The sequence below is a fragment of the Narcine bancroftii genome, chromosome 7, assembly GCF_036971445.1.
Source record: "Narcine bancroftii isolate sNarBan1 chromosome 7, sNarBan1.hap1, whole genome shotgun sequence".
Lineage (NCBI taxonomy): Eukaryota > Metazoa > Chordata > Chondrichthyes > Torpediniformes > Narcinidae > Narcine > Narcine bancroftii.
Window position 1 is genome coordinate 138,998,469 of NC_091475.1, and position 26,913 is coordinate 139,025,381.

Genomic DNA, 26,913 nt, shown 5'->3' on the forward strand with positions numbered 1-26,913 from the left:
ATTTTGCTCTCAATTGCTCAAAAGAAGCAAAATGATCATAAATAAAATATTTTAAATTATTAATCCCCAGTCTACACCTGTCCCTAAGACCTGCATCTGACAAAGAAGGTAAACAAAATATGGTTAGATATAATAGGACTTGCGAGAGAAAAATTATTGATTCCAATCTTTTTTCTAAATTGTGCCCATATTCTCAACTCTGTCTCATTATCGTATTACTTGTTAATTTAGAAAAATAAAAAAATGTAAAAAGGACCCTAGGACCTGCCAACGTAAATATTTTTTAAGAAAAAAATCAGTTCTCCTTCCATCCAAGAAGGGCAGTCAACTAATTTATCACATTTTAATAAAATAAACAAATTATGTATATTGATCACCCAATTGTAGAATCTAAAATTTTAAAGTGACAGTCCTCCACTTCCTTTAGTTTTTTGAAGATGTGCTTTGTTTAAATGAGTTTGTCTTCCTTGCCATATATATGAAGAAATAAATGAGTCCAGTATGTAAAAAAAAATTAGGTATAAAATTTGCATAGACTGGAAATTATATAAAAGTTTTGGTAATATATTCATTCTAATCAAATTAATACATCCAATCATAGTTAATAGACAAGGGGGACTATCCAATAATAAACAATAGTCTGATTAAATGTTGCAAAAATAAAATCCTTCACACTAAGTTCTTATAACTATTAGTAATTGTAATTTCAAGGAATCTAAACTGATCATCCACCAAGTTAAAAGGAAAATTAGAATGTCTTGAAGACACCTTTAGGGGTAAAAATTCACTCTTATAGATTTATTTTATAATTTGAGAACTGGCCGATATGGGCTAATAGTTAATATATTTGGTATAGAAACCTCGGGGTTTGAAATGAAAAACAAAAGATCATCTGTATATAAAGAAACTTTGTGGTCAACACCATTCCTGATTAACCCTGAAAAATCTCTACAGTCCCGTAAAGCTATATGATGGGATTCTAATACAAAATCAAAAAGCAATGGACTTAAAGGGTCAACCTAGGCAAGTTCCCTGATGGAGCCTAAAAAAAATCACTATTGTGAGTTGTTACAAATTGTGGACATGGGACATCAATTTAATAAAATCTGGGCCAAAATTAAGTTTTTCTAAAATAGCAAAAAGATAGTCCCATTCCACCAGATATATATTTTTAAAAAAACTACCCATTTTGGCATATAATTAAAGAACACATTCTGGAGCAGAAGTTAAGGGTAAATATAAAATGTTCAATAATTGATGTTTATTGTAATAAGAATAACAATTTTTAATAAAACCCATATGATCTATATGAATAATTAATTGTAAAATATTCTCCAATCTATAGGCAAAAATTGTCGATAATTTCATGTCTATGTTAAGTAATGAAATAGGTCTGTATGAAGCACATTTGACAGGATCTTACCATTTTTTTCAAAATAAGAGATATACAGGCCTCATTAAAAGACAAGGGGAGCTTCCCATCTTTAAAAAAGATTTATCTAATACCAAAATTAAGTCAGGTACAAGCCATTTGAAGAATAAGTTATAAAATTTGACTGGTCCTGGAGATTTACCAGATTGTAAGGAGGAAACATCTGATAGTATTTCCTCCCAGGAAATAAAAGCTTCCAGACTTAATGATGGTTCTGAGAAAGTGAAGGTAAATTAAGGCAATCCAAGAAGTTTAGCATTAAAGTTAAATTCGGAGATGTAAAGGTTGGAGTAAAATTCTCTGCAAGTATCATTTTTTAAAAAGTATCTGATGGTCCTATTTAAATCTTATTAATTTGATTTTTTTAATCGGACAATCCCTTTAATTGTCTTGCAAACAACCTACCCAATTTTTCTGCATTAAAAAAAAATGTAAAAAATAAGTCTTACTCCTAAACAATTGCTGTTTAATAGAATAGGTAAAGAGAAGGTCAAATGTGTTGAACCAGCATTTTTTGAAATTATTTTTCAGCCTTACCTGATTTAAATTGGTACTCAGTGATTTTTGGGAAATGACTTTTTTTCTTTCTTTTTCTTTGGCTTGACTTCGCAGATGAAGATTTATGGAGGGGTAATGTCCACGTCAGCTACAGGCTCGTTTGTGGCTGACAAGTCCGATGCGGGACAGGCAGACACAGTTGCAGGGGAAAATTGGTTGGTTGGGGTTGGGTGTTGGGTTTTTCCTCCTTTGTCTTTTGACAATGAGGTGGGCTCTGCGGTCTTCTTCAGTTGGTGCCAAACTGTGAGGCGCCAAGATGCACGGTTTGAGGCGAGATCAGCCCATTGGCGGTGGTCAATGTGGCAGGCACCAAGAGATTTCTTCAGGCAGTCCTTGTACCTCTTCTTTGGTGCACCTCTGTCTTGGTGGCCAGTGGAGAGCTTGCCATAGAACACGATCTTGGGAAGGCGATGGTCCTCCATTCTGGAGACTTGACCTACCCAACGCAGGAAATGACTTTAATTGTTGTTTAAATGCCATTTTAGATTGTTCTTCTTCGAGACCAGTGGTTCTTTCCAAATCTGCAGTTGTAATTAACATTTTTAAAAATGTGTTTCAGATGTATGATGTTTTTTTAAAATCCTGACAATAGAGAAAATTCTTTATTTTTCAAATGTGCATTGTTCTTATTCTAGCTTTGTTTTTTTTTATTGACAACCTACTGATTTCTTTGACCAAATCATGTGAAAACCAAATAGAAGTTCTATCTGATTGTGCTCCTCCTGTCACTTACACTAATTTTTAAAATATTCCTCTTACGAAAAGGACATTCAACACCACTTTACTTGGAGACAAAGAATTTTATGAAGAGGCAAATTCCTTTTTTGATATTAACTCCTTACCAATAATGTCTAACTTGATCAATGAAAGCTTATTTGAGAGGGCAAATTATTTTTTGTACAGTTCATATAACGAAGAAGGCCAATAAGGAAAGGCTGGCATCAATTAAACAAATTAATTTACAATTTGTTCAAGATAAAAATCTATATTGAGATAAAAGGAGAGTAGAACTAAAAGCTGAAGTTTTAGTGTTTTATCATTCTATGCAAGTGGAATATAAGATTGATATAACCAGCTTCATTGATTTCTGTTTAGTTTCTGGCCAAAGGCTTAATGGAAGATGCACTCATTCATGTGAACAATCACTTCACTGGAACTCTAAGTTGATTGATGCATTTTTGTCCTCTTCATGTCTTTTGCTTCTTATGTGCCACCTTCAGTGCCAAAATTGTGAATTACATTGTCCCTACAAAGGCATTTGAACATTCAGACGTGGCTTGTGCTTCCAGTGTGAATATAAAAATCAAAGGAGCCATTTGTCAAACTCAAAATATTGAAGTAAACAATGACACTATAGCAATTGAAATTATATTGAATCACCTACTGTTATCTTTGTTTTTGAGAGCATAGAAGCTCAATGTACTTTGAGTTCAGGGATACTCCTGAGTGTGTTTCCAAGATAATATCTGCGTGTTGTGATGAATAAAGACCTTTTTCTGTTTACCAGTTTCTACTCATCAATGACATCATCACACTCATGGCATCTTTAAATATTAATAGTTTTATATTTTAACAGCTTGATAGATTCTCGATAGTTTTATCATGCATCTGAATAGCTAACAGTGAAATGGCTGGAGAAATCAAGTTGCCATTCAATCCTTTACCTTCAAGCTGAGCAATGGAAGTTAGAATTAAAACCAAAGCCTCTAGAATTCGACTCAATTGAACAAGATTTTTATGTGTGAATCTTGCAAACAAGTTGTTTCTCAATCATTTACAGGTGAGATGACGTCTCTGATTATATTAAAGCAGGGACATATTAAAGCAGGGACATTAATACATGAAAAGCCTGAGTGCGGTTGGTCCTACCCCAGGTTGGCAATTACTCAGCTTTTGCATCACATGTTAATCACACATTGTACATTCCTGCACTTGCTTCAGAAATCGATGTACACACTGCCACTAGAAGATAACCAACATCAGAAAGAACCCCCATCATCCTGGTCACAACATCTTGTCATTGTTATCTTAAGGGAGAAAATACAGAGGCCTGAAAATCAGCAGTTCTGGGTGCAAGAACACTCAAATTACTGTGGATATCTATCTATCTTGTATTTATTGCCCCTTTTAATTTAATTTAATTAGTTTATGATTATAGCTTTCTTTATAAGTACTGTTTGGTTGCCACCAGTAAGAATCTCAGTGCATGTGTATATTGTATAATGTGTATAACAATAAGCTCCAATGAATGTTGAGGATGGAGCGGAGACAATGCTGGTGGAAGCGTTCTAGGAGCCGTAGGTGATGCCGGTAGAGGACCCATGATTCGGAGCCGAACAGGAGTGTGGGTATGACAACGGCTCTGTATATGCTTATCTTTGTGAGGTTTTTCAGTTGGTTGTTTTTCCAGACTCTTTTGTGTAGTCTTCCAAAGGCACCATTTGCCTTGGCGAGTCTGTTGTCTATCTCGTTGTCGATCCTTGCATCTGATGAAATGGTGCAGCCGAGATAGGTAAACTGGTTGACCGGTTTGAGTTTTGTGTGCCCGATGGAGAACATTCATTGGAGTGCTTTCATCCCTAACGTCGAAGTACTCGAGATGGCAGAGGTCGACAGCATCGAGTCCACACTGCTGAAGATCCAGCTGCGCTGGGTGGGTCACGTCTCCAGAATGGAGGACCATCGCTTTCCCAAGATCGTGTTATATGGCGAGCTCTCCAATGGCCACCGTGACAGAGGTGCACCAAAGAAAAGGTACAAGGACTGCCTAAAGAAATCTCTTGGTGCCTGCCACATTGACCACCACCAGTGGGCTGATATCGCCTCAAACCGTGCATCTTGGCACCTCACAGTTCGGCGGGCAGCAACCTCTTTTGAAGAAGACCGCAGAGCCCACCTCACTGACAAAAGGCAAAGGAGGAAAAACCCAACACCCAACCCCAACCCACCAATTTTCCCCTGCAACCGCTGCAACCGTGTCTGCCTGTCCCGCATCGGACTTGTCAGCCACAAACGAACCTGCAGCTGACGTGGACATTTACCCCCTCCATAAATGTTCGTCCGCGAAGCCAAGCCAAAGAAGGATAACAATAAGCTCATGAACATTATCTAATGTGGAACTTGGGCCAATCTACAAGCTTCTCACAGAAAAAACTAGGAACACCTCATGCAAGGAGAAGTGGTGGTGTCTGCATTGGGATTGGATTCTTTACAGAATTTCAAATGCAAAGTTTTATCGAAGGGTATTCATCCTTCCACAAGGTATGACTCAACTTGCTGAATATTTTCAGCATTTATGTTTTTATTTTAGCTTCTAATGGTCTGCATTATGGTAAATGAATCAGTGATGGTTCCTTCACAGATTTTAGCAGAAGAATTCTGAGCTGCATGCTATAATGGAATGTGGCACTAGCTCCTATTGTGGAATTTGATCTGATCTCTCTGGATCAATGATCCATAATTACAATTGCTGATCCACTAGCTTAGCCTCTATACTATAATCAAGTCAACTTTATTTATCGTTTGGATGAGATAGTATTTCTCCAGGATTATGGAGAATATTTACATAGATACAAGTTAAGAAAACAATTAACACATTAAAATATTAAGACATTAAGATGTATACAATGAAAGTCCATGGCAAACCATCCACATCTGTACTGGGAGTTCAGGAGCCTGATGGCTTGGGGGGAAAAGCTGTTTGCCATTCTGGATATAAGGGCCCAAGTGCTACTGTACCTCCTGCCAGATGGCAGAAGGTTGAACAGTTTACATGCTGGATGTGTGGAATCTTTCACAATGTTTATTAATTTCTGCCTTCATCGAGTGTAGTAGATGTCCTTCATAGAAGGAAGAAGTTCCCCAATGATCTTTTCCACTGACTTCACTATCCTTTGCAGGGTCTTGCGGTCCAAGGTAGTACAGCTTCCAAACCAGGTGGTGATACAGTGCACAGGATGCTCTCAATACATCCTCTGTAGAATGTAGTGAGGATGGAGGGTGGGAGATAGTCTTGGAAGTGCAGTTTCTGATCCTGACAGCTTGAGGTTTCCCCGACAGAAAGTCCAGAATCCAATTGCAGAGGGAGGTGTTTAGAGCTTGCAGGCTCAGCCTTTGCAAGAAGTAGAGGCACAGCTGGGCTTTCTTGGCTACGGAGTTGGTGATAAGGGACCAGGTGTGATTCTCCAGGCAACTTGATGGTCTTGATGACCTCAACAGTAGAGCCATCAATAGTCAGCAGAGCGTGATCTCCTTAGGCCCTCTTGAAGTCGACAACCATCTCTTTTGTTTTTTTTAATTTTTTTTGCTCTGCACCAATTCATTAGGGTCGTATGCGATAAATAAAGTTGAGTTGATTATAGTCTTGGAAGTGCAGTTTCTGATCCTGACAGCTTGAGGTTACCCCAACAGGAAGTGCAGAATCCAATTGCAGAGGGAGGTGTTTAGAACCAGCAGGCCCAACTTTGCTATCAGGTACTGGGGCATGATCATGTTGAATGCTGAACTGAAATAATTGAACAGCAATTGACCAAATGAGAACTTACATATGAGCTGTGTTTAAAGCTGATGCTCAATTTGATCTCCTGAAAAACAATGTGAAATTGAGCAAAAGTTGTAGTGGTGTTTTGCGCAGAGAATCTTGTCTGATATTGGAATTGAGTGGAAGGTGTTGTCGGGATCCCAGCATCATTGCAGGACTGATGCTAGGTTGTGACTTCCTATTCACAGTCCTCTCCCCATGAAGACTACACTACTGGTGAAGAAAAGCCCATGGTAATCCAGCATTGGGTGACTCAAATGTGAATCTCTGGTTGAGATGGAATGTGTTTATATGACATAAAGTATGAAAAGGCAAATATGTTATGGTGACTGAAGAGCAGATCAACAAATCATGGTACCTAAGCCATTTACTCTTTTTGTTTAATTTTCTGTGCATAGTGCCTGACCTGCTGAGTGAGTATAGCCCACAGAAAAAAAAAAATACACAAATGCTAGTGAAACTCAGCAGGTCAATGTTAGCCCAAAACATTGGTGATGTATCTTCACCTTTGCTACATAAAGACACTGTTTGACCTGCTGAGTTTCTCCAGCATCTGTGTGTTTTTTCACTTAACCACAGTGTCAACAGAAACTTGGGCTTTACCTCTGAGTAAAGCCCACTGGTTCTCAGCTTTTTTCTTTCCACTCACATACCACTTTAAGTATTCCCTATGCCATTGGTGCTCTATGATTGGTAAGGGAATATTTAAGGTGGTGTGTGAGTGGAAAGGCAAGGTTGAGAACCACTGCTCTAGACCCAATTGTTACTGAAATATTTTACTTGAAACAAATTATCATTGGTCCATTTCCTTTGGAGTCATGAAACAATGCACATAATGAGTTAATTAGGTAAGATTAAAGCAGTGGTTTTCAAACTTTTTTATTTCCACCCACATTCCACCTTAAGCAATCCCCATGGCAGATCCCAAAGCACCTATGGCATAGATAATATTTTTTTGTTTTGTTTCAGGTTTCCACCATCTGCAGGATTTATTTTTATTTTGACGTAGCTTAGGTCGGCCAGCATGTTGAGACAGAGCTTATTTAATCTTAGATCCAGTTTAAGGTTGAAGAACATACTGTGAATTATTCTCAGAAGTGGTCAATTCAAACCCGCTTAGAGACCTGGAGAACTTAAATTCAAGAAATGAAATGAGTCTGTTTTAAAAAAAATGCAAGTGAAACTATTTTAATTTCTCAGAAATGAAACTATTAAGAATTAAAATCTGAATTTATTGTCATGAACACGTGTCACAAAATTTGTTGTTTTGCAGTAGCATTACAGGTGCTAAGATTGCTATAAATTATATTTTAAAAAATAAATAATTGAGTGCAAAAGAAGTTACCAGATTGTCATGAATATATTTGATTTCCTGATCTTTTCCTGTTACCTGATCTTTTTGGAGGTTTTATGTTACTTTCCTGGAAGATGACTATTGATGGAAAGGAATTTTATCTTTGGGAAATATGAATCTGACTATTTTGAATTGGCACAGACCCAATCAGTCCTCTCTTCCACCTGGCAGAACCTGTCCTCCCCGTCAATAACCTCCCCTTTGACTTATCCCACTTTCTCAAAGTCAGAGGAAGAGCATTGGGTACCACATGGACCCAAGCTAGACAAGCCTTTTTGTTTGCTATGTGGAGCAATTCAGGTTAAAAGCATACACAGTCAAGGTTCCTCAACTCATCTTCTGTTCATTGATGACTACTTTGCTACTGCCTCATGCGGAGTGATGAGATTGTTGACTTCATCCAGCTTTCTGCCAACTTCCACCCTGATTCTCTTGGTCTTTCTCTAGCAGCACTATCTCCTCTCTCAATCGCTATCTCCATCATGGGAGATAAATTCTTGAAAGATATTTTCTATACACCCTCCAACACACAAGACACTTTGATGATACCTCAGTAAGGATTCCATTCCTTTATCTCAATTTCTCTATCTCCATTGCATCTTCACCTAGGTCAAGGTCTTCCATGCCAGATCATCTGATATGTCCTCCTTCTTAAAAAAAAATAACTTCTCATCAACTCAGCCCTGCCCCCTATAAGCAACGACAGGATTCCTCTTGACCATCACCAGAGACATCTCTCCTCACTGCCTTCTACAGGGACAACTCCATTTGTGATTCCTTTGTCCCCTCTTCCCTTCTGACCAATCATCCCCTTGGCACCTACTCCTGTGACCACCCGAAGTGTTACATTTGCACCCACCACTGTCTTTCTAAGTGAAGCAACACTTTCCTTGTGAATCTTCATGGGTCATCTACTGCATCCAGAACTCCAGTTGTGGATTCCTCTATATCGGAGGGACTGGATGCAGACTGGGAGATTGCTTCATTGAGCAGCTCGGCTCCATCCACCACAATAGCAAAAAACTCCCAGATGACAGCTATTTCAATTTCCTGCCCCCCATTCCCATGCTGACATGTCCACCCATGGTCTAATGCACTACCAAATTGGAGGAACAATGCCTCATATTCAATCAGGGCACCCTCGAACCAAATGGCATTAACGTCGACCTCTCAGGTTTCCTTTAACCCACCACCCACACCTCTTAATTTCCCCTATACCTATTTCTCTTACCTCTCTCTCTCTCTCTCTCTCTCTCTCTCTCTATCTCTCTTTCTCCTTTTCTCCAGCTTTGCATTCACGGGGCCACTCCTACCCCGATCAATGCTCACTTTTCCTCTCCTGTCCTCCTATCCATGTCTGTTGGCCTATTCCCTTCACTCTGGTCTTTCATTCCTTCTCTGCCAGCTGTTTTATTCAGGTGCCTGCCTGTGATTTGTTCATACCTTGAAGAAGGGCTGATGCCTGAAACATTAGTTCCATATCTTTACCTTCTTTGGATGCTGTGAGACCTGCTGAGTTCCTCCAGTGTTTCTGTGTTTGATGCATTATTAATAATTCAAAAGACCAGAGTTATAATAAACTTGAAGTTCATCCTGTGTTGTAACCCAGGCTTTCTGCGGAGGGGTAATGTTGTTGCAGTCTTTATACAGGGTCAAGAGGGAGGAGCCATGGGTACAGTCACAGAATGGGGTGGAGCCAGATTAATGAGAGGACAGCAGTTCACTACAGTGTTTTTACTGCAATCATAACATTTGTATATTTAATCACCTAATATTGAAATGGATGAACATGATTTATGCTTTGTTGAATTTAATGGAAGAGAAAATTGTTTGGGTATAATGTAGGCAACAAATTCAAAAGATCTGCAAATATCCCAAAGTAATATTACCCCCTACCCATCTTTCCTTAAAGCACTTGAAATTTTAACAGCAAGTGCTCAATTAATAAAGACCTGCTCTGTTGAGAAGCAAAATTTCAAAGAAGTTTGTTTCTTTTGATACCCTGATGGCGATCTCTATGTAAAATTATATAAATAGTTCTAAATCTCAACCTTCTGTGTTGGTTTAAACTGACCAACACTTAGAAATAAACAAACAAACCAGGGAATCAGTGTTCCACTTCATTTGTATGCATATGATTATATCTTAGGTTAAGGTTGTGCAGTCACTTTCATTGGGCCTACGAACCCATGCTACAGCTCAGCCTTTCAGTCCTGAAGCTACACAGTAAATTCACTTATTTGCTTCTTGCTCCACACAACATATCCTGCATAATTATATTTTTATTGCAAATTGAATGGAAGGGCAGGGATACAAGTGAATACCTAATCTCGATGCAAGCAGCAGTGGAGGCAATTCTGCGACCATTAGCAGGTCTCTAGCAGAAAAGCAAAATCCCCCAAAGATTTGCTCCACTTTATAGCTGACAAAGCAATCTTAAGTACAGCAGTACTTATTTTTTATTGTCAATTGCCTCAACAATAAATGGTTACAAATGAACTGAAGGGACAATGTTCCAGTTACAGGTTTGCAGAAGGAGCAAGAACAAATAAGTGAATTTACTGTGTAGCTTCAGGACTGAAAGGCTGAGCTGTAGCATGAGTTCATAGGCCCAGTTAGGCCCGATAAAAATGACAGCATAACCTTGAACTAAATATAATTATGTGCATGCAACTGAAGAATACAAACAATCCAACGTGAACAGTCATTCTTTGCAGGCTCAAAATGTCAGCAATATAGTTTTGCCTCCTATGGGTGCTGCAAGACCTACAGTTCTCCTCCCACATTTCTGCATTTTCATGCAAGATAGGATGGTCTGACTGAAGGACAAGGACAAACAGGAGGTCAGGAACAGGGCATAAGGTGGGATGGCCCATTGTAAGTAAGTGGAGAGGTGGAGCAGTGTTGTAAAAAGTTAGGATGGGAATTGGAATGGGAAGGCCTTTAAAGATATGGCGCCATACAAGGAAAGCTGGTTAAAATTAATGACATGATCCATTAAAGTTTCAGGAATAAATATATTAAAAATTGAGGATAAGCAGATCTCATGCTCTTGGAAATATGAGGCATAGGTAATTGTTGGGCTGCATATTGCTTCAAAGGATCTCCTTTCAATTGCATTAGCTGAAGCCCATTCAGAGCCCTCTTGTATTGGTTTTCATTTTTATTGTTGTGGCAGGCTGCACCAAAGGAAAACACAGGCACAATACTGTTTGGGGCAACACAGCTTTATTCCTCTCACATAAAGATCTAGTTGGCTGCTGGCTGTGCTTGCAGTGATCCCGGAGAGAGAGAAAAAGAGAGAGCACATGGATAGGACCTCGGCTTTATACTATGGGCCCTCTAGGCCCACGTGGTGGTTGGATGTCATTAGGCCGGGTGCTGTGTCTCTAGGCCACCTGTTGGCCGAGTGATGTACTGCAGTGTATCATCACATCACCCCCTTTAAAAAAAAAAGTCCTGGTATGGCTCACAAGTCCAGGCATACCATTGGTTTCCACACCCTTTGGGACCTCCTAGGGAGGGTGTGTGGTTTGGGCTGGGGGGACAGTTGTTTGGCTCAGTGCTGTGGGTATACTGGGTGGGTTGTGGGTCCGCATGGGAGTGGCATTTGTCCTCCATGGTGCGGCTGAGGGGGCTGTGGGTGCTTGGAGGGGTCCTGATGGTATGTCGATTGGGTTGGGCTGGGGTTTTTCTGATTCTTCCTCTTCTTCTTCGGCTGGTTCTTCTTCAACTGGTGCCAGGTCCCTCATGGAGATGGAGTCCTCCCTCCCATTGGGAAATGTCACAAATACGTAGTTCTGGTTCGCGTGGATCAGCTCTCCCCTCTCGACCAGCGGGTCCATCTTATACATTCGGGCATGTTTATTGATTAGTACCAGGCCTGGTGAGATCATCCAACATGTCACCTCTGAGCTTGGCGTCGATTTCCTTGGGAACGAGAGAAATCTGTCATGTGGGGTCATGTTCGTGACAGTACACAATAATGAGCGTATCGTGTGCAATGCCTCAGGTAACACTTCCTGCCACCTGGATACCAGGAGATCCTTTGAATTTAGTATCAAAAAGACCATCTTCAAAATGGTACCATTCTTCCTCTCTACTTGCCCGTTCCCTTGGGGGTTGTAGCTTGTGGTGCGGCTGGTAGCAATCCCCCTTTCTCAGAAGTAATTGCTGCAGCTTAGCACTCATGAAGGCTGTCCCCCTGTCTGTGTGGATATAGTTAGGGTATCCACACAGGCTGAAGATGGGTTTCAGGTGCTTAATTACTGCTGCTGTTGACACATCTGTGCAGGGGATGGCGAAGGGGAACCGGGAGAACTCATCTATCAGCTGAGGAAGTAACAGTTGTTACTGGTGGATGGAGTGGGCCTTTAAAGTTGATGCAGAGACGCTCTAATGGTTGGGTGAATTTGATGAGGGCTGCCTCAGGTGGGCGGTAGAACTGTGGTTTGCACTCTGCACATATATGACGACCCCTTGTAGTAGTCCTTACCTCTTCTGCTGAGAACAGCAGATTGGCGTTCTTAATGAAGTGGAACATCCTGGTCACTCCAGGGAGCCCCAGCTTGCTGTGGATGTTCTGCAGCTGGGACATGTGTTGAGTGGCCGTGCAAGCACCCTTGGAACTGTGCATCTGGGGGTTCATTGAACTTACTGGGGCAGTATCCAATGCAAGATTTTATCATTCTTAATTTTCCCCCTGTTCTGGTTGTCAAACATAAAAGCTACCGACTGTTGGTCTGTGACCAGTGTAAAGCGGCTACTCGCCAGGTAATGCCTCCAGTGCCTTACTGCCTGCACTATGGCCTGGGCCTCTTTCTCCACAGCTGGTTGCATGGTTTCTGAGCCCTGCAGTGTTCAAGAAAAGAAAGCAACCGGGCGTCCATCCTGGTTCAGGGTGGCTGCAATGGCTACATCTGAGGCGTCAGTCTCCACCTGGAAGGGGAGTGTTTCATCTACAGTCCTCATGGTGATTTGTGCCAAGTGATCACGCAGGCTGTTAAATGCCTGACCAGAGGAAATTATTTTGCTCTCATCAGTGGACAGGCCCTGTCTGTGTACTGGGGTATCCACTGTGCATAATAGGCAAATAAGCCCAGGCATCTTTTTAGCCATTTGGGCATAGTGGGAATGGGTAGGTCCATCAGGGCCTGCATGTGAGCCGGATCTGGTCCCACCTCCCCGTTCTGTACTACGTAACCCAACAAAGCCATCCTCCTAGCCCCGACCACACACTTACGTTTGTTGTATGTCAGGTTGCATTCTTTGGCTGCCTCCAGGAATCTCTTTAGGTTTGCGTTGTGGTCGTTCACCGAGTACCCACAGATGGTAACATTGTCCAGGTATGGGAAAACAGCCTCCAGGCATTAGTCGTCCACCGGTCAGTCTATTTCCCTCTGGATCAGTGATACCTCGTTAGTGACTCCGAATGGGAGTTGGAGGAACTGATAGAGTCGGCCATTGGCTTCAAATGTCGTATAGGGCCTGTCGCTCCTCCTGATGGGCACCTGGTGGTTCACAGCCTTGAGGTCAATGGTGAACAAGACCTTATACTGGATGATCGTATTCACCATCTTGGTAATCTGGCAGGGAGGGTATGTGTCCAGCTGTGTGAACTTATTAATGTTCTGGCTGTGGTCGACCACTAAGCGTAATTTCTCCCCTGTCTTTGCTATGACTACCTGGGCTCTCCATGGACTGTTGCTGGGTTCAGTAATGCCCTCCTGCAGCAGTCGGCGTGTTCCATTTTAATAAAAGCTCTGTCTCTGGGGTCGTACCTCCTGCTCTTTGTGGCTATGGGTTTACAGTTTGGGGTGCAGTGGGTAAATAAGTGGGAGGGCTTGATATTAAGGACTGATAGCGCACAGCACTTTTGGCTCATAAGCATTAGCAGTGGCTGTGGTCCATTGTGGACTACTGTGAGGCTCTCCAGCTGGCACTGGAAGTCCAATCCCAACAGCACTGGGGCACAGATCCCTTCCAGGACCAGCAGAAGGAAGTCCATATACTCCCTCCCTTTTATTCCTAGTGTCACCACACAGTACCACTTTACTTCAACTGAGTGGTTGTTGGATCCTAGGAAAATCTGCCTGTTGCTGGGGTATATGGAGAACCTGTGGTCTTTGGCTAATTTCAGCTCTATGAAACTCTCCGTACTACCGCTATCCAACAGATATTTAAATTTCAACCCATTCAACAGCACAGAGACCGTAGCCTCTGACAAATTGTGTGGACTCGTCTGATTGATCCTGATGGAAGCCAGTCCGCTCTCTTCGGTTTCCTCGTGGTCTCCATAGCAGTGGCAGTCTTCCTCTGGATCCTGGGTCCAAGATGGCTGCTCCCTCTGGGTGCAGATGGCGTTCCTTCCTGGCTGACCTGGGTAAGAAGCAAAGCTATCCCGCCACCCATTTACATGACAATGGGTCTTGGCGTTCACCTGTGAGCTCCTCCAGACCCGAGCAATATGGCCTTATTTTCTACATTTCGAGCAGTCCGTGTCTCTTGCCGGGCAGTGTGCCCAGGGGTAAGGGTTTTGGCTGCAGGAATGGCATCTACGGGTTACATCTGGCTGAACCACCATTGCTGCAGCCATTGTCATCTCCACATTATCGGCCTGATCTTGGCAGGGTGTCAGCGAGTCTAGCAAGGTTGGAGTGGGGAGCTTGGTGCTATGGTCGGGGGGTGGGGTATTCCCCAAGGTTGTTTCTAGCCATCTCCATTGTCTCTGTCACCCTCACAGCCTCTTCCAGGGACACCGTGCTATGTTCTAAGAGCCACTGGAGGATTTTGTTTGACTGGACTCCCGCCACCAGCATGTCCCTCATCAGGTCCTGCACTATTTGCTGCGGGGTTCTAATGCGGAAGATGCATGCCCATGCTAGGGCTCTTACTGAGAGCATGAAAACCCGGAAGGACTCCCTTGGTTGCTGTCTTCTGGTCAGGAGATGGTTTCTCGCATGTACTTCACCTCCCTCTTGGAGATAGTGGGACTGGAGCATGTCCATAGCCTCCCTGTCTGAGACACAGTCCTGGACTAATGCATATGTGAGGTCTCCCAGCTGGACCATTAGTAGCATGAAGAGGTTTTCCGGGTGCGCAGTCGGCATCATCACGCAAGCGTAGTTCAGGAAACAATGTCTCCAGCAGCTGATGTGCATGCGTGCACAGGGGGCCTGGGGGTCTAGTTCCAGGCATTCTGGCTGTAGCATCGTTAAGAGGTGCTGCCGTTAATATGTTTCTAGGCACCCTGATCACGCTGGGGCTGAGGCTGTCACTTCCACTAATAGACGTGGGACTCCCTAGGGACTGATGTTATCTGGTAGGCGTCCACTGATGGTCCAGCATCCTCGCTTTCATCCCTGTGTCTGAGCCAGTCTCCACCAGGTTTTGGGGGGTGGGGGGGGGGTCTCACACATGTCTCAACCATGAAGGATTTGTACCACTCCTCGATCTCCTCCTCGTGCTTAAGTGGGATCGCCCACATTTTATGTGAGTGGAATAAATTGTGGCAGGCTGCACCAAAGGAAAACATAGGCACAATACCGTTTGGGGCAACGCAGCTTTATTCCACTTACATAAAGATCTAGTTGGCTGCTGGCTGTGCTTGCAGTGATCCTGGAGAGAGAAAGAGAGAGAGAGAGCACACTGTCAGGACCTTGGCTTTATACCATGGGCCCTCTGGGCCCACCTGGCAGTCAGGTATGATTAGGCCGAGTGCTGTCTCTCTAGGCTACCTGTTGGCCGAGTGATGTACCCCAGCGATTCATCACAATTGTCCTTACAGCCACTTACTGGCCTTCATTTTCTGAATGTTTTGTACCAGATTGATTGAATAAAAAAATTCCAAGGGATCGTTCTTGCTGTTTTGACATAAATTAATTCTCAAATTTATTATAATTGGCTGTAGAAAATGGACTTTTAAATTACGAAAGTGTTGGAATATAAGATTTTTAACTAGAAATTTAAAGATATTAATGTGTGGTTATTGAAAGAGAAGGGAGAAGTGAGGTTTAAAAATGGAGAAACTTCATTCCTCTGATTATATATCACATATATATTAACTTAGCTCAATTAATAATGAAATAGGGAGAGCATGGTAAGCACATAATTTTGCGCAACACTAGAACAGTGCAAGCAACTTGGATTGAAATCTAGTATGGTCTGTAAAATGTTTGCAAATTCTGTTCATGATCTGTGCAGATTTCCTTCGGGTGCTATGGTTTCCTCCCACATACTGAAGAGGTACAGGGTTTGTAGGTTAATGGGCATATTTGCATGTCACGGGCTTGAGAGCTGGAAGGGCCTGTTACCATGCTGTATGCCTCTATCTTAAAAAAATGCATTTTATTTTTAATATCTCAACCAGGATAACGACAGCTATAATGTCATGGCAGACTAACTCAATGATTTACCAATTACATACTACAAGCATTACTATGAAGCATTCAGTATTAATCAGTTCCCCACGAAATAGTGTCTTATTCAACATTCCTCCCCCTCCCCCACCCACCATACATAGTCTTTGAAATGTTCTGGTGGGTGTGTGATTCGTTTGGATCTACGGAGATGGATGGTAACGGTTAAGGCTCTTTGTTGTTGTAAAGGAGCTCTAGGTATGATATCTTCCAGTTCAACAGTCAGGATATAACTGGGCAGTGGAGAAGCTGATCTTGGTGGTCTTTTTGGAATTGGGGTGCAAAGACCCAGTGGGATGCTCACCTGGACTCTGGTTTCAGGTGGCCTTCTTGATGGTATCTCTTCAATCGGTGGTCTTGTCCTTTCTCTGTGTCCATTGACGTGTGTTGGAGATGCTTCTACTGGTAGCCAGGTTGGCCCCTTACTGAATACACCATCCTTTCCGGCTTTGGGCGTCATTGCATCGTCCACTGGTCTTAGTTGGTCAATGTGTATTTTCCGTATCATGCCCCCCACTAAGGTGTGATACTAGTATGGGCTGAGTTCTTTCAGGAGTACTCCCCACACCCTGGAGCTTTGTGGATGTGGTAGTCTTGCACCAACACTGGTTCCCTCACTTCAATCAATCTTGAGTCTCTCTTAGTGGAAGCTGTCTATTGCTGTCTGAGGCTAATATTTAGATGTATTGCTGACAGTCTGGTGTTCTTTTGGTGGTTGAGTGTGGTGTGTTCCGGTAACTCAGCAGGAAATCAGCGATCTTAAGGGATAATAAAAGTCCAAATTTTGTCTAATTTTCATGGCTTTCTTGTAAGTGTATGAAATGTTTTACTCCTCTGTTTGCTCTGGGATGGTTTGGTGGTGAATGTTATTATTGCACATGAAAGCTTTAAATTCTGCTGCTACCAAGTGTGGGCTGTTGTTGGAGATGAGTTCAATGGGTAATTCATATGATGTGAAAACACCTCTGAGTTTTTTCAATGGTCTGACCCGCAGTCATTTTTTCATACGAATCACAATCAGCCGTTTCGAGTGCACGTCGACTACTTATTTCCCATGAATGGCCCCGCAAATTCTATGTGGACCTGATGCCATTGTTGTGATAGTAATTTGCATGGGTTTGCTTCTGCCTGATGTGCTTTGGGTAATACCTCCTGGCATGTACTGCACCTTCTGACTGTGTGCTCTATCTTCCCCCATGGAAGGCCATCAGTCATACATCCTGGCTAGTGCTTCATGGCCCTATCCCTGGGTGGTTATTGTGTAGTTTGGCCAGGACATCTTGATGCCACATTTTTGGAATGACAGTCTGGGTTCCCCACACTAGGCATCCTTCTTTAATGGACATTTGGTGTAACAGGGTTTAATTTCCTCTGACATTTCCAGATCTTCTGGCCAGCCATTTTTCATGAAATAGAATACTCTAGATAGTATTATATATTTCTAGGTTTCCTTACTTTTCCCCTTTGCTGTAATTGGAAGTTGATTCTGTTGGCTTTGATTTATTTCTTTTGCTTCTGATGTCTATTTTAGGATTATTTCTTTCCACTCTGTATCTGAGAGTAGTCAGCGAGAGAGGGCATCTACATGGTTATTTTGTAGGGTTGGTTTGTGTTTTAAATCAAAATCATATGCTGCCAATTGGGAAAGACTCTCTGTGCTGTTATTTATGTCTGTAAAATTTGTCTTTCATTTATGGAGGTCTGTGGTTAGGTGCTGAGGATAGCATATATTTTTGTTGAAGGCATGTGTGGGCTAGTTAGCAATCTTAAGAGCTCATAGGTGCCTCGTCCCATTATAGTTAAAAACAATGTTTGTTTTATATTGAATGGAGGACCTTCAGTACAATACAAGGATTATCAAAACCTTCTACATATGATCCAAATGTCTTTGTCTTCATTGAATTTGTCAAAGTGAGATGCAGGAACTGCTGCCGCCATCTCTTGGGATTCCTAGCTTTCCGCTGTCTTCTGTAGTTAGTTGATAAATGTGTAATGGTTGAGTGAATTCTTGAATCCTCGTTGCCACTGTTATGCTTGAGCACCCCCCCCCCATTTGAAATAACGACAGACAGCTACAACGTCAGTGCAGACTAACTCAATGCTTTGCTAATTGCATACTACAAGCATTACTATGAAGCATTCCGTATAAATCTGTTCCCCACGTCATTGCGTACACGTAATGGTGTCATAGCCAACGAGGATCATTTTATCTATAGGGCTTATTACATAGTAGCAATACTAAATTTTCAATCAAGGAAAAAAATGATATTGTGCTAAGCTCTAGGATTATATACTTTATAACTTTATTCCAAAAATAAAGCTTTCCTCATAACAAATGAGAAAGGAATCATTCCATCTCAGCTTATGGATTGGATGATCATAGTTATGTTAACCGAAGACACTTCAGCTTTGTATTTCGTGTCATGTAAAGATCAAACTGAGGGGACAGAAATTGAGGGGACAGAAGAGTAATAGTGAAGATACACAGTTTGATTCACCATGCCACAAGTTCCTAATCTCCGTCTTGGGATTCTAAAAGGTCAGTTGCCTTTTCTGGGAAACTGAAGGAGATTTAAGTATGAGTGTTTAGAGCTGCTACTGATCTGTTGTCACTTGCCATGCAGTAGCAGGCTTAAAGTCCTAGCAGCCTGCAAAGAAGCTGGAATTTTAAAAGCACAAACAATCATGTGAAAAGGAAATAGCATTAAATTAGGAAAAATTCATCATTTCCATAAATACAAATGAGTGACGGATTCTGCAAAGCACAGCTAAATAATTGCCCACTTGCATGGAAATGTTGTTTTCATCGGTATACTATTTAATATGATGCCTCTGCATTTTGGAATACAGTTATATTCTATATTGTATTGTATTCTGTACAATAGAAAAAACATAGTCATGACAAAACCATGGAATGGTAGGATGAGAACTCTCATTCACGCACCCAGCTGGTTAATGCTACATGGATAGATTTTAAACACACAAGGTTAAAATCCAGACTCACACTATTGAAGACTTGTTACTGTGTTCCAATATCAATGCACAAGAAGGGCTCTTCATATCAATATGTAGCGTGAAACTATAATTCTTGCTGATAGGTTTCCATACCTGTCAAATTGGCACTTCAATTTTTAAAGTATTTTAATCAAGTGCAGCAAGAAATGCTTCACTGGCACAGATTAGTGCTTCATTTTTTTTCTCCCAATTAAATCTGAGAGTTTATCTCAGGAAATGCAGTTTCTTATTCTGAGGCATGGAACAGTATTTCTTGGTCTCAACGAACTGCATGGCTGTCAAAATTTACAACCAGTTTCAATTAAAAAAAATTGTTCACTGATTGATGTGGACACTTCCAATATACTATTCTATATGGGTTCTATTTCATTATTAATTGAGCGAGGTGTGACTTGTACCATATTTGACGGCATAGAAGTCCCCCTTTTATTCCCCCCCAAAAAATCACCTCAAAAAGCACCCCAGGTCTTATACGTGAAGGTGACATTTTGGAGCCGCCATTTTGTGCAGTGTCGTGGAGGCATTAATCCGCAAGATGGTGACTGGAGGAAAGCGCTCAAGCTACACTATTCCTTCCTTTGGCTTGGCTTCGCGGACGAAGATTTATGGAGGGGGTAAAAAGTCCACGTCAGCTGCAGGCTCGTTTGTGGCTGACAAGTCCGATGCGGGACAGGCAGACACGGTTGCAGCGGTTGCAGGGGAAAATTGGTTGGTTGGGGTTGGGTGTTGGGTTTTTCCTCCTTTGCCTTTTGTCAGTGAGGTGGGCTCTGCGGTCTTCTTCAAAGGAGGTTGCCGCCCGCCAAACTGTGAGGCGCCAAGATGCACGGTTTGAGGCGTTATCAGCCCACTGGCGGTGGTCAATGTGGCAGGCACCAAGAGATTTCTTTAGGCAGTCCTTGTACTTTTTCTTTGGTGCACCTCTGTCACGGTGGCCAGTGGAGAGCTCGCCATATAACACGATCTTGGGAAGGCGATGGTCCTCCATTCTGGAAACGTGACCCATCCAGCACAGCTGGATCTTCAGCAGCGTGGACTCGAACAAACTAAAAGTCATAAGGAGTACGGTAACAGAGCAGCAGCTAAAAAGGTACGTGAATGGAGAAAGGGCTGGAGCCTGCTAAAAAGGGTAAATTTAACCTTCATTGTCCAGCCCCATGTTGGCCACAACTTGAGGAGGAGTTTTTAAAAAATGGGTGCTAAATAAAAGAGAGGCAAGGAAGTGTGTTTCTACCAAGATGATAATCCATAAAGCCAGGAGATTAGGAGAAGAAAAAAAGCATAAGGATTTTACTGCAACAGAAGGTTGGTGTTACTGGTTCATGAAATGACATGGTTTATCAATACGTTTAAAAACATTGATTACACAGAAAATTCAAGCTAATTATTTAGACAAAATATTAGAATTTCATAAGTTTGTAATACATGCATGAAAAAAGAACTTATTTTGAACTGAGCCAAAAAGGGAATATGGATGAAGTTCCAATAACATTTGATGCACCATCCAACAAAAATATGAGGGCTAAAGGAGCTAAAACCATCGTAGTGAAGACTGCTGGTCATGAAAAGCCGCACTATACAGTAGTTCTGGCCTGTTTGTGCTGATGGTATAAAACTGACACCGTTTGTAATATTAAATACCACGCAGTGTGTTCATGTTCATCCAAAAGGCTGGATGGACAGAGCTGGAATCATGGTTGCAGAAAATATGGTGAAGGCGTCCAGGTGGACCCTTATGAAAAGCTGCAGCTGGTCTGGGATCAGTTCAGAGCACACAGAATTGAAGATGTTAAAAAGATAGATGCACAGATGGCTGTCATTCATGGTGGTCTGATGAGCCAATTGTAGTCTTTAGATGTGTGTATAAAGAAGTCATTTAAAAATAGCATGAGGGAACACTGGAACAAATTGATGAAGGGAACATGCACTAATACGAGCAGAAACTTCCCAACATTACACAGGTATGTGGGTGGGTGAAGACTTCTTGGGATACTGAAGAGCTGAAATTATTAAGGTTTAGAAGAAGTGTAATGCCCTTGATGGCACTGAAGACGATGTATTATTTGAAGACGGCGATACCAGTCGTAGAGATTCTGAGCTTTTGGGCATTGACAGTGATGAATACTAATGAAAGTTCAGTCAGTGAAGATGATTAAAGTCTTTATTACAGAACATTGATTTTTTTATTGTGTTTTTATCTATGATAATTACTTGTTTTAATGTTCTCTTATTAAATGTTTTCTATTTTGTTAATTACTGAATTATTCTTATTTAAGAGTTTTACCAAAACCCTAGTTGCATGTTCTGTCCAAGTGTTACCTATAAATACACTAAAACTATTTTTTCCTAAAATTTAATGCTAAATATGGGGATCTTGTATGCCAGTGGGTGTTATATGCCATCAAATACAGTAATCCAAGGAACAGATGGACTAAGTTTACCATTTTTTGGACATTGTGTGTTTTTCACAGACTACACATCTCCCTTCTCAACCAATAACATTTTCTGCATGCGTATGCCACTTCAGTGCCTTGTGCATGCTCACAATCTAAATCCAATCCTCCACTGCTTGATCTCAAAGTTTTCATTTAACATCAAACTGAAAAAGGTAAAAATAAAATATTATGTGCAATAAATACAGAGAGCTGCATCTAGATTGCCATACAAGATAGAAATGTGTGTGGGCCTGCAAGAGCTCAGCGTGCACCCTCTGTTCTGGACTGATATAGACAGAAATTTATCAAAACTGGACATTAAACCTAATTAGTCAAGAAATACTGTGGCTAATAGGATACCTACTGAGAAAACTTTGCAGAAAAGCTTGTATCCTGTAGGGCTAGGCTGGGAAGCAGAGTAGATAAAGTATGGGAGATCATGAAAATCAGTAGACAGTGGGAGGTGAGAGAAATATCATGGTGGGATTAGTTGACTGGTCCTAGGAGGGATAAAAGATTGATGTGAAAGGTTGAAAATCAAGATAGAGATTGCACCTCACATCATTGGTGGGCACTTGTTCAGTTCTGAAATGAAAAAGAACTGTGTATAAATGATTAAATGTAGCAGGAAGACCTCACATTCCTCAAAACTGGTGATAGACAAAATAGATATATTGCGATTAGCTCCACATTTGGATGTAAGTTACCATCTTTACTGCAGACAAACCTGACAGCACCTCTCAATGGTACTGTCTGCTAATGAACAAATCAACCCCAGTGAAATTATTTTGGCCCCTTGAAATTATTTTGGTGAAAATCTATACGTATTTCCTACCTGTGATTTTGCCACATTAAGTTGTGACAGATGCAACATAGCTCCCAGAATTTATTTTGAACAAATTGTGATGAATATATAGGAAGATTATGTGAACAAGTGATGGTGCATTGAACAGTTTTCCACTGACTTGCAAATTGTGTCATTCCACAGGTACTGCAAGATATGAGGAGTATATCGATTATATCTGGAAGGAATATGAATAGTATTAACGTTTATATTGAAGCCAAAAGGCTAAAATTAATGATCACTTTAATGGTCCACTAACAACAATATCACACTCACTGTCACCTCAACAAAGAAGCTGATTGTTGACTTCAGGAAGGGAAACCCGGAGGTGTATGATCCAGTGATCATTGGGGGATCAGAGGTGGAGAGGGTAAGCAAATTTAAGTTATTGGGAGTCACTATCTCGGAGAATCTTTCCTGGAACAACACATGATGAAAACACATTAGTTCCTCTACTTCCTCAGGAGTTTGCAGAGATTTGGTAATGACATCGGAAACCCTGACAAATTTCAACAGCTGCATTAAGGTCTGGAGTGGGGACTCCAATACCCCTGAGTGTAAAGCCCTCCAAAAGGTAGTTGTGGACACAGCCCAGGACATCACAGGTAAAACTCTCCACACTATCAAGAACGTCTATGGGGAATACAGCCATTGGAGAGCAGCATCAATCATCAGGGATCACACCACCCAACACATGCTCTGTTCTCCCTCCCGCCATTGCGAAAGGCATAGCATTGTTACAAGACTCACACCACTATGTTCAGGAACAGCTGCTACCCCTCCATCATCAAACTCCTCAACAGCGAACTCAATCAGGGACTTATTCTTCCTTTCCAGATCTCTGAATGACCTGTTGATATTTTTTTCCCATTTTTAATTTTTGTCTCAGATTTCTTGCATCCACAACATTTGATTTTTATTGAAAAGATCAGAGAACAAAAATACAATTGAACATGAAACTAGCTCAAAAAGTTTAATAAGCTACTCCCATTCCAATATAATGCACAAATAAATATAGATTCCCCCAATAAAATTGCACACTTGATTACAGTGCAAAGTTGTTTTCCACACACAAATGTGTTAAATCTTGATCAGGCTGGAATGTAACTAATTTTTTTCTGCTGATGCAATGGTGGATATGAAACAAAAAGAGCAATCAGATGTGGAATTGATAAAGACAGAATCTGGAGAAAGTAAAAAAAAGTGGATTCTTTTTGAGAAACTTTGCAGTTCTAGCCAATACGGAACATTTGAATGCACAATGGATCAATGTCAGAAATAAAAGTATCATGGTCTCTTGCAATATTAAGGTAACCCTTAAAACACCACAATTCAAGTATTTAATGCTGACTTTTACTTGGACACAGACACATAACATGTGTGTGCACACACCTATCTTCCCATCCCTATCTCCTTAACTGATTATGCTTGACCCACTGAGTACCTCCAGTGGATTGTTTGTTGCTGCAGTCACTTGTGTGTCTCCAATTGTTATGTACATGAGAGCAGCAATTAAAAAAATAGCCCTGAAATGGTGTAATATTTCAAAATAATATTTTAATTATTCTTTGGCTTGGCTTCGCGGACGAAGATTTATGGAGGGGGTAAAAAGTCCACGTCAGCTGCAGGCTCGTTTGTGGCTGACCAGTCCGATGCGGGACAGGCAGACACGATTGCAGCGGTTGCAAGGGAAAATTGGTTGGTTGGGGTTGGGTGTTGGGTTTTTCCTCCTTTGCCTTTTCTCAGTGAGGTGGGCTCTGCGGTCTTCTTCAAAGGAGGCTGCTGCCCGCCAAACTGTGAGGCGCCAAGATGCACGGTTTGAGGCGTTATCAGCCCACTGGCGGTGGTCAATGTGGCAGGCACCAAGAGATTTCTTTAGGCAGTCCTTGTACCTTTTCTTTGGTGCACCTCTGTCACGGTGGCCAGTGGAGAGCTCGCCATATAATATGATCTTGGGAAGGCGATGGTCCTCCATTCTGGAGACGTGACCCATCCAGCGCAGCTGGATCTTCAGCAGCGTGGACTCGATGCTGTCGACCTCTGCCATCTCGAGTACCTCGACGTTAGGGGTGTGAGCGCTCCAATGGATGTTGAGGATGGAGCGGAGACAACGCTGGTGGAAGCGTTCTAGGAGCCGTAGGTGGTGCCGGTAGAGGACCCATGATTCGGAGCCGAACAGGAGTGTGGGTATGACAACGGCTCTGTATACGCTTATCTTTGTGAGGTTTTTCAGTTGGTTGTTTTTCCAGACTCTTTTGTGTAGTCTTCCAAAGGCGCTATTTGCCTTGGCGAGTCTGTTGTCTATCTCATTGTCGATCCTTGCATCTGATGAAATGGTGCAGCCGAGATAGGTAAACTGGTTGACCGTTTTGAGTTTTGTGTGCCCGATGGAGATGTGGGGGGGCTGGTAGTCATGGTGGGGAGCTGGCTGATGGAGGACCTCAGTTTTCTTCAGGCTGACTTCCAGGCCAAACATTTTGGCAGTTTCCGCAAAGCAGGACGTCAAGCGCTGAAGAGCTGGCTCTGAATGGGCAACTAAAGCGGCATCATCTGCAAAGAGTAGTTCACGGACAAGTTTCTCTTGTGTCTTGGTGTGAGCTTGCAGGCGCCTCAGATTGAAGAGACTGCCATCCGTGCGGTACCGGATGTAAACAGCGTCTTCATTGTTGGGGTCTTTCATGGCTTGGTTCAGCATCATGCTGAAGAAGATTGAAAAGAGGGTTAATTATTAATCAACAATTATATAACCCCTACTATAATTTAACTAAATTATCTAAACTTAACTAAATTTATATTCAATTATCTAACTTAAATTATAAGTATGCACAAATACATTGATGTGTGTGAAATACCCCAAACCACTTCAGCTCAAGGCCCAATTCTCAGAAGGCAGTTTAAAGTTCAGTTTTGGAAATTAAGTGATGAGACATGGGCTTGAAATTGATGCCACATGCAGGCTTTAGATGAAAGTGACACACAGGCTTTAAAATGGATAAGACATGCAGGCTTTAGGATGAAATTAGCAGTTCCTGAGGTGGGTAACAGAGACTGGGGGTGATAGAACATTAATTATTCACGAAACCGTTTTTGAGGTGCTTCAGAAAAATGCCTTCTTCTGCAGTTAGAACCCTTTTCACAGGTCTGTCGAGGAGAGTGTAGTATTTCTTCTGCAACTTAAAAATTCTTTTCATGGATCAGTCAAAGTGGTCTACTCATTCCTCTGTAAGGAAAAGGAGAAAATCTGACATTCTGTCTATAACCAAGCAATGAGGCCAAGTGGATTTCTCATTCCCACAAAGGAGTTTGAACAGCTGTTTACTCTGGTGCTGCCTTCTTAAAATAGCCACCTGAACAAACTATGGATGTATTTTTAAGAAGCTGGTCACATGGTCTTTGCACCTGGCTTCTCCAGGGCATCTGTGTGACTCTGCAAATGTATCCAATAAAAGGAGAATGCTGTTCAAAGCTTGTTACTAGCTTCACGGTCAATTCAAATCCTGCAGGCAGGCTGTTAAATCTGTTCTCTTAAAGGGACAGTCCCACTCAAATGAAAAAAAAAGGGTAAATGTCACCCAACTGCGCTGGGTGGGTCACGTCTCCAGAATGGAGGACCATCACCTTCCCAAGATCGTGTTATATGGCGAGCTCTCCACTGGCCACTGAGACAGAGGTGCACTAAAGAAGAGGTACAAGGACTGCTTAAAGAAATCTCTTGGTGCCTGCCACATTGACCACTGCCAGAGGGCTGATATCGCCTCCAACCATGCATCTTGGCACCTCACAGTTCGGCGGGCAGCAACCTCCTTTGAAGAAGACCGCAGAGCCCACGTCACTGACAAAAGACAAAGGAGGAAAAACCCAACCCCAACCAACCAATTTTCCCTTCCAACCACTGCAACCGTGCCTGCTTGTCCCGCATCAGACTTGTCAGTCACCAACGAGCCTGCAGCAGACGTGGACATACCCCTCCATAAATCTTCATCCGCGAAGCCAAGCCAAAGAAAGAAATATTAAGAAAATTTAACTTTTATTCTTGCTTTCCATCATAGTTGTTCAAACTCCATTCAAATATTTGTGGATCCTGGTCCAGATTCTAGAGTCGTATTCATCAACAAAAATTCATGGGGACAATGGAGATGGCAAAATATATATGTGCAGAAATTGGTAAAATAAAATGGGGATTTTCACAATCAAGTGAAATTGCCTACACATAATTCCAAGTACATGCCCTTTGTAATTTCTACTTCAGTGTCCCTTTTCCTTTATCCAAATCAAAGCATTGAAAGAGGCCAATTACAACACAAATAAATAAAGCTGAGGA